Here is an 8,914-nt window from a genome sequence, read left to right as displayed (position 1 = left end):
TTGTGCTCAGTACCACTTATCCGGTGCCAACAATTTGGTAAGCCCTCTATTCAGCGCTACACCAGGCCTACAACAAGGTGACCCAGAGTTAGGGGCCGAGGTCAGGGAAAGGTCACTGCCTGAAAAATGGAACCAGTCAAAAGGAAAGAATCCTAGGAATGGGTGAGATTAGTAACTCACAAAAGTAGCCCAACCCAAGAAATGACACAGAAAGCATTTTTTTTTTTTTTTTTTTTTTTTTTATGGAATCCAACGTTCTAACTCGTGTTTTAAATCCTGCTGGCCCTTGCATGTAGATGCTAGGATGCTCTGAAGTGTGATCCTAGGGATCAGCATTTGTCACTTAAATTCCTATGAACTTGTGCCACTCCTTAATCTCAGCTTTTCAGATTCTTCAATTCCCTCTTCTCTTTCTTTTCCCTTCTTTCAACCATCACCCCAACCTCAAAACTGAGGGCCAGACACTAGGTATGAAGATACCATCGCCCTGTTATCTGAAACCCTCTGAAGGAGGGTCAGCCTTCCCTTCCCCAACATCTTCCTGGTGCCTCTCTGTAAAGGCAGAGTGTCAGATAGATGCCTCCAGGGTAACCTTTGTTGGTCATACTATGACATGCATACTCACTTAAAATAAGCCCTGCCTGACCTGCCTGGCCTGCCTGGCTCAGTGGTTGAGTGTCAACCTATGAACCAGGAGATCATGGTTCGATTCCCGGTCATGGCACATGCCTGGATTGCAGGCTCAGTCCTTAGTGGGAGGCATGTAGGAGGCCGCTGATCAATGATTCTCCCATCATTGATGTTTCTATCTCTCCCTCTGCCCTCCTCTCTGAAATTAATGAAATTATATTTTTTTTAAAAAAGAAAACCTTTCAAGGTTAAAGGAACCTTAATATTTACAATATTTATTTGCCCTTTCATAATTTTCCTTATCTCATTTGATGCATTTAAGTGCTTACAGGGTGCTTGTTATGAGGAAAGGCGACCGAATGAAGGGTCATGAGCTCAGAGCTACTTATTTTCAGCTTCAAATGAACAAACAGGAAAAGCAACAGTGACATTTCTCCCCTGGATGGCAAAATAAAACATTTCAAAATTAATCCACAAATAAAACTGTATCATTCTAAAGATGTGAAAAAATTAAGTGCACTTTGAAAGGATTTTTATTTTATATAGATTGCTAGATGCTGATATGCACAACTAAAATGGCTACTATTCATCTGGTTTCTTTTACTAGGAAACCCCAATATCATAGAGTTAGAAAGCATTCTATTACTTCTCTTCAATGTGCAGAAGGATGGAGAGAGAGATTTCAGGTTCTTTTTGTTTTATACTTGTCAAAAATTCATATAAGAAAGTCCATTTTATACAAAATAATTTCATAAAATTACTTTTAAGAGAGTCAATTTCCATATATCAATTTTACTAGGTCATATAATATGTTTTAATAATAGCTCCTTAGTTTTATTAGTGCATTATAAATTATTTATCTTAAAAAATACATTAAAAACAGAATTAGAATGTTTTTGGTTTATGTAGCTCACAGAATTAAGTTAAAATAGTATAATATATGTTGTACAGAAAGAAATGTAAATGTTGTCTATAAGAACATTTTTTGAGTCAGTTTCACATTAAACATTGAATAGAAAAGTTGACTTATCTTAAAATAAAGCAAGTCACTACATCACTCAGCTATAAGCAAACATTTTGTTTGTAAATAAGGATGAAGTGACAGTGTTTGAAAGTGTAGTTCATCAAAATCATAACAAGAAACAAAATATTATGAATGTGTAAAATTTCATGTTTATTTAATATCCATTACATACAGTTTATTGAAACCAGACTTTGTAAAGACAAATAGCATTTCTGATGAACATAAACAATATCATATAGTTGAAATTTATATTTTGTATTTTCCCATGAATAAAGATGTCATTATGGAAGAGTTTCAACAATAAAGATTTGTGTAAATTGGCATGACATCTCTCAGTGCTTCAGGGTAGTACCAGCCTCATTGATTTGAGGGGATAGATTATTAGCAGCTTTGCATCAAGAAACTCAGCTGTCATGGAACCTTCCCCCAGTGGGATCCAATGTGTTCTGTGTCATGCACACGTTCTCAGCACACATTCAGAGCTCCAGATGTGTATTCCTGGGACAAAACAAACAAGCAAAAACAGAAGGCAACATGTAAAAGGGCTCACTCTAGTCAAAGAGAAGTATAAATATTATACTTAAAATAGCAATGATTATTTCCTAGAATTGTTCATATCTATTACAGTTTACTATGTGCCAGGCACTATGTTAAGCATTTGACACTCACCTGTATAAAATGGTCACAAGAGTACTTTAAAATAAGCATTGCAATCATATCTATATATATAAAAGGCTAATATGCTAAGTGTCCAACCATCTGACCAGTCACTATGACACACACTGACCACCAGGGGGCAGACACTCAACGCAGGAGCTGCAGAGCTGCAGTGACATGGCAGTGGTGGTTCTCAGGTGATGCACCCCAGAACCAGAGAGGTGGGAGCCTGATTCCTCACAGGGCTTCATAATTCCACCTTCGACCATGGATTATGTTGTTGCTGGGGCACTGTCAGCCCTGAATCTGGTTTGCTGCACACTTGTGTTTGCGTTCCACACCCTGTACGACAGCAACTTTGCAGAGTGCCCTCTCACACTCCAGGATACCTCAGGGGATGTCAGAGAGCTGGTTTCAGCCTGATCCCTGCAGGCCAGGCCGAGGAACCCTACCTGCCAGAGGGACCTTGCTCACTCCACAAACACCTCTCTGGGGTGTGTCTGGCCCATCTCGCCCAGTCCTGTCCTGCCAGCCACCTTCTAATTAATTTCCTTTCAATGTGCATGAATCCATGCACCAGGCCATTAGTTTGTATTATAAACATGGATGCTAAGCTTGACAGAGGGCAAGAAACTTGAATGCAGTTTCACAGTAAGCAGTAGAACCAGAATGCCCTGTGGCATCAAACACAGTCCAGGAAGACCAGCAGCTTCCCGTGCCTGACCCTGTGGATGAGCTGACAGTGTCTACAGAGCCACTTACTGCCCTTTCTACCTGGTTTCCTTTACCATGAGACTGAAAAAATAAATTTTTGACATTCTAAAAAGGCCTCTTTCTTCCTCACTGATAAATATTTTGTTTTCAATTTTTTACATTCCAAACCATAACATGGTTCTCCTTGCTCCTAGGAATGGCCATGTGATAGAGTCTGACCAAGGAGATGTGAGGTGAAACTGCTAGCTGAGGCTTCACTGAACGCTCTTTGAAAGAGACAGACTGTTATACAGTAGATCTCTGGTTAAGAGGATAAATCTCATTTTAAGTGTTCTAGCTACAAACAGCCAAAGGAGGAAAAAAAAAAAGAGACAGATTTCTGATCTTTTCACACCCCAAGCCTTCTTTATTCTGGATTATTCATCCTCAGATATGTTGACACATATGGAAAAATATCTTTTCTGCTAAATCCTGTAATCTGGTACTCAGGGCTGACTGTTTCTAGTACCTAAAACAGCTTTACAGGCATGCCTCGTTTTATTGCTCTTCACTTTATTGCATTTCACAGATATTGCTATTTTTATACATTAAAGATTTATGGCAACTCTGTGTTGAGCAAAATCTATTGGCACCATTTTTTTTCCAAAGGCTCAGAGGATGGTTAGCATTTTTTAGCAATAAAATATTTTTATTAATGTACATACATTGATTTTAGACAAGTTATTAGACACTTAGTAGACTATAGTATAGCATAAACATAACTTTTACATGCACTGAAAACCCAAAAAATTCCCCTGACTTGTTTTATTGTGATATTTGCTTTATTATTGTTACCAGAAACCAAACCCACATTGTCTCTGAGGTATGCTTGTATAAAGTTTTGTGACTTACTGGGAAGGGGAGCATTAAATACTAACATTTTTTTAAAATAAAAAGATAAATGACTGAGTAGTATATTTTAATTGTGGTATAGTCTGTACCATATTTATATAATAAAAAATGTTGAATGAGTTTCCTTTCATTGAATACTAAACAAAAGAATATCTGAAATAGCTATTGATTCTTACTACATTCCTCAGGAACTAGCTAAAGAATTTCTAGCTAGGATATCTGAACAAAAAAACAAAAAAACAAAAACAAAACAAAAACAAAAACAAAAAAAGGAATTCTGAGCAAACCATATTACCATTTAATCATTTATCAATCCAAATGACCCATCCTTTTCAGTGTACAATCTTATCAGCATTTACTTTCCATCAAGCACAATACTTGAGGGCCTATAAAGTAATTGTGAACAAAGGCAAACCCATGTTGTAGATAATAATATGAAAGCATAAAAAATAGTATCCTACAGTATAATGGTTGTTTACTGTGAACTATTCAGTAGGCTAGGTATCTTCATCATTATCACTAATCCTCTCCACAACCCTGAAAAGTGGATTTCAGTCCCATTTTACAGAAAGGAAAACCAAGGGTTAGAGCCTTGACTGTCGCTAATTTGGAGTGCCTAACCAGAGTTTGACTTCAGTTCTCTCATATTCCAATGTTTGAGCTCTTTGCACTCCATGTACTGCATCCCAGAAGATGTGAAGATTATGAACTTCTAGAATAAAATAAAAAAGCCAAGGAAATCATACATCTAATTTGATATAAAAATGAGGGTTGGGGACTTTATTTAGATCTATAACATCAAAATTATTTATTGTTAATAGAAAACAATAATAATGTCCAATATTACTATCAATATATCAGTATACAAAGTTATCTTTATAACATTTCTGTGAAGCAGATATTATTACTTTCTTGTATGAATAGATGTTGACATTCATAGAGAAAAATAGTTTTCTCACATAACCAACCTTGGACCCACTCTCTGACCCCATTGTTTATTACTAAGGGGTGTGTGTGTTTATTTTTCTTCATTATGCCACCACATTCTGCTTTGCATGATACTTTGCTTGGATTTTAGTGGGAAAAGGGATAAAGAAACAGATAAAGACATGGAATAATCACCGTCTTTGGCTCTTCTTCCTTCCATTATCTAAAATGTTTTCTGCTGAGCAAGGATTTTTTAAACAGGGTGTCTTCTGAAAAGTCATTCCAATAAAGTATGGATTCAATAAAGCAAGTCTTCCCACAGAGCATGGTTGGGCAAGTATTAGAGTGATTTTCTAAAGGTCTTTGTTCATGCTTGGTTTTCAGTGTGTTCTTTTTCTCCTCCTTAACACCTGTTTTCAAACGAGCAGTGAGAAATCACTTTAAGGGCTAGAATACCTCTGGGGTATTTAACAGGTGCTGGAACTCATGTCTAGGTCACCAGTTCAGACCCAAAGATATACGGTTCTCTCTTCTTCTAACCTATAACTTCAAGCAGTAAGACCAGACCAATATCTTTAAACTGGTGTACTGTGCCATAAAACCATTCCTTCCCTACTTTGATTTAGAGGTGTTGGTGAGGAATCAACTAGGATTGTTACCACCATGAACTAAAAGGGCAGTAAGCATCATTCACTCTAATGGCACATGGTGTGGCTCTTATGCCATTAGAAGCAGCACAGTGGATATAAGCAACCAGGTGTGGTGAGACAGAGCATATTCCATTAAAAATTATTTTTTTTAGTATGGGAAAGGGGGAATTAGGGTGAACAGCTGAAAGAGCAGCAAGGAGTAGTGGACAAGGAAGAAAGGTAATAATGATCCATGTTTAGATTAAATTGGAAACATCAGAAAGAATGATCAACTGAGCCAATAACTACACATGGGAATAAAAAAGAGTCAAATGCCAGATATATCACCTTCAAAAACTAGAGAAGCCTGGACAATAGAAGTGAAGGTCAAAGCAGAAGGCAGTTCAGCACTTCATTACTCTTAATTATCTTTTTGATGATCTTTAAATGTTAAAAACATTGTGTTCCGGTATTGTTAAGGAACTATGCCTACATAAGGAAGACACAATAATATTTATACATAATATCCTGGTTCCTGGAGTGGGCCAAAGGTGTCAAGGTGTCCTTCTCAGGCTAGCACTTGCAAAAGCTTCTTTCTGTTTAGCTGGGCCCTACTTTACATATTTTTCATTTGATTCATTCTTGATGTCTGTTTATTATTGTGAAATGCCCTATTAGCAAGAATAAACACTTTTATTTTCACTGTTCTCTTAGGCAAATATTTACTAATTTAATCTTCACAACAATCCTCTGAGATAGGATCTGTTATTATCCCCAGCTTACAAATGAGGAAACTGGCACAGAGAGCTTCAGCAGCTTCCCATGTCCAGGCAGATGGTTAGTTAGTGAAGGTAGGCTTCACACTCAGGCAGTGTTCTCCAAGGCCTTGCTCTTAACCACTGTACAATAATGTTTACTGGTTAACTTCAATGTTTAACTTCAGTCGAAAATCCAAAATATGTTTCCAAATATTTAGTGAGTCCATAACTGACCTGAAAAAGAACTTGTTTTTTATTAAGAAACTAAAGTATAGAATAGGGAATATAACAAATAATATTGTAATAACTATGCATCGTGTCAGGTGGTTACTAGATTTATTGGGATGATCACTTTTATAAAGTATATAAATGTCTAATAACTATGCTGTACACCTGAAACTAGTATAATATTGTATGTCAGCTGTACTTAAATTTTAAGTTTCCAAAATAATAAAAATTGTGTTTAAATCATACTAATTTTTTAAAACTAATCTATTTAACACCTAATCTATTTAGGTATGCAAGTTATATTTTTCAGAAATAAAGTGATATTATTTTATAGACATAATAATTATTATTATATAAACATGAACATTTCATGAGAAATCTAAAAATTATAATGTTTAAATGGTTTTGTTCTAAAAGCTAAGCTAAAGTTAATGGGGCACCTCTTTAGGTACATCTAGTTTAAAATAACAAGAGATTTCTATTTCCACCATCATTTCTGGGCAATGTAAATGTTGTTTGTATTAATGAAAATGCTAGTTCTGTTGGTGGCATTTTAAACAAGGAAGCAGCCTCTTTGGAGCTGAACGTAAACATAATTGGAAAAGGTGATGATGAACTAAACTATATTTACACAGGCATTTGAAATAATGGCTTATGAATCCTTTAGAATATTTTCCCCATTTAAAACAATTCATACATGGTACCCTATTGGTTTATTTCTTGGCATCTTATTCATGCTATACATTTTCCTGCTGGATAGGAAATCTAGTCCACATCATCACCATTTTAAAAATTAAGCTTATCTTTCTTGCTGTGTACTTATATAAAGTAAAATCTAAGAATTCCTCTATTTGTTTCATTATTTTTTGAAACCAGTATTTTGACCAGTGGCAAGTAGAATACAAACTACTGAACTTTATGTCATAGTAGGGGAGGATGTCCCTAGGAGTGTGTGTGTGTGTGTGTGTGTGTGTGTGTGTGTGTGTGTTTCATATGCCCAAACAGAGACTATTTCACTGATGACAAAAGTTGTTAGCACCAGCCTGAGACTTTCTTCTTGATATAATTAGGAGCCTTCGAAAACCTGAAAAAAAAGTGGGTTTTCTCACTTGGCATTCAGTATCTATATGCCTCCTACCATTACCCTGTACACACAAATGCACAAATCCCTCAACCTGGGAAACACTGGGCTGAATGTTGTCCAAGGCCCCTGCCAGTTGTAAGAGTTTGTCATATTGCAAGTCAGTAAATTTAGTTTACAGACACACACACACAAAAAGACACAAACACGTCGTAGGAAGAGCTGATTCCTCTCCCTATTCCATGACTCTGGGTAACTTGTTCCGACACGGCAAGGTAATATGGAAGTGTGAATAAGAATGAGGATTCAGCCCGTCAACTTGATTTGGTTGTTGCAAAAGACCTGAATCTAACAATCAAATTGAAATCCCAAGCCTATTTTTGGCAGAGCTGAACAGCAAATGCTGGGATCAGTTTAACAAAGTAGAGAATTGATGCAATTTTGGTAAAAATGCCAAACTTACTCAAGCATCTTTAACTTGTTCTAAGTGTCTAGTGACCATTTACATGGTAGAAGTGAATGTTTTAAAAACTGAAATGAATAACTATTTCCATTGATAATTTTGTTTTCATTTGTTTTTTGTTGTGTTTTTTTTTTTTGTTATAAGCTTGTACTATTATACACAGAGTAAAACTTAAGTTCAAAACCTTTGCTTCTTTCTTCATTAAGTGCTTCTAGAGTTGCACAAATGACCAAAGCTTATCATCTTTTTGTTATCCAGCATGAAGTAAAATGAATAATTAAAGCTGACTCACACAGAGTGCAGCAATGGAAAATTAGTGCAAAAATTCATAGTTAATTTTTGTCTTCTATTGTAAACATAAATACCATAATGGTAACTAAGTTATCAATATTTTTAAAAAATATATTTTGTATTGATTTCAGAGAGAGGGAGGGAGAAGATCAGAGAGGAAGAAACTTTAATGATGAGAGAGAATCATTGATTGGCTGCCTCCTGCATGCCCCTTACTGGGGATCGGGCCTGCAACCCATGTGCCTTGACCAGGAATCAAACCATGACCTCCTGGTTCATGGGTCAACACTCAAACATTGAGCCACACCAGCTAGGTGAGATATCAATATTTTTTTAATCTATTTTACTTGACAGGAGCACCAACGAGCTCCATCTATCTGTCTGAAATGTAGACGTAGCATTTTTCATAGAGTTAAAGCTGGTGCTGGTCATTTCAGACACTAAGTTCTGAATGGGAGATAGGTGGCTCACCTTTACCAAAACCAGACTACAAAAATCACCGCAGCACTTTCCACTGTGGGATAGAAATTTCAGTTATGGCAGGCTTCTGCTGCTCCTTTTTGTTTTCACCTACTTAATTCACATTTCAATTTGCTTAGAAAGCAAGGAACACACACCAGG

The 8,914-nt window shown here is 36.3% G+C and overlaps 1 long non-coding RNA gene across 1 annotated transcript in view; it reads right to left on the bottom strand.

Annotated features, from left to right (window-relative positions):
• Positions 1-1,179: 1,179 nt before the first annotated feature.
• LOC123651221 overlaps positions 1,180-8,914 on the bottom strand; it is a 31,847-nt gene continuing 24,112 nt past the window's right edge. Inside the window, exons 3-4 of the long non-coding RNA XR_006739776.1 lie at positions 4,538-4,628; positions 1,180-2,152 (exon numbers count right to left, since the gene is read on the bottom strand). This is a non-coding gene — a long non-coding RNA (uncharacterized LOC123651221). The remainder of the gene's footprint in view (positions 2,153-4,537; positions 4,629-8,914) is intronic.

Source organism: Pipistrellus kuhlii, unplaced genomic scaffold, assembly GCF_014108245.1.
Source record: "Pipistrellus kuhlii isolate mPipKuh1 unplaced genomic scaffold, mPipKuh1.p scaffold_m20_p_4, whole genome shotgun sequence".
NCBI classification, from domain to species: domain Eukaryota; kingdom Metazoa; phylum Chordata; class Mammalia; order Chiroptera; family Vespertilionidae; genus Pipistrellus; species Pipistrellus kuhlii.
The sequence above is the reverse complement of the archived record's forward strand: the minus strand, read 5'-3'. Positions and strand labels throughout refer to the sequence as shown.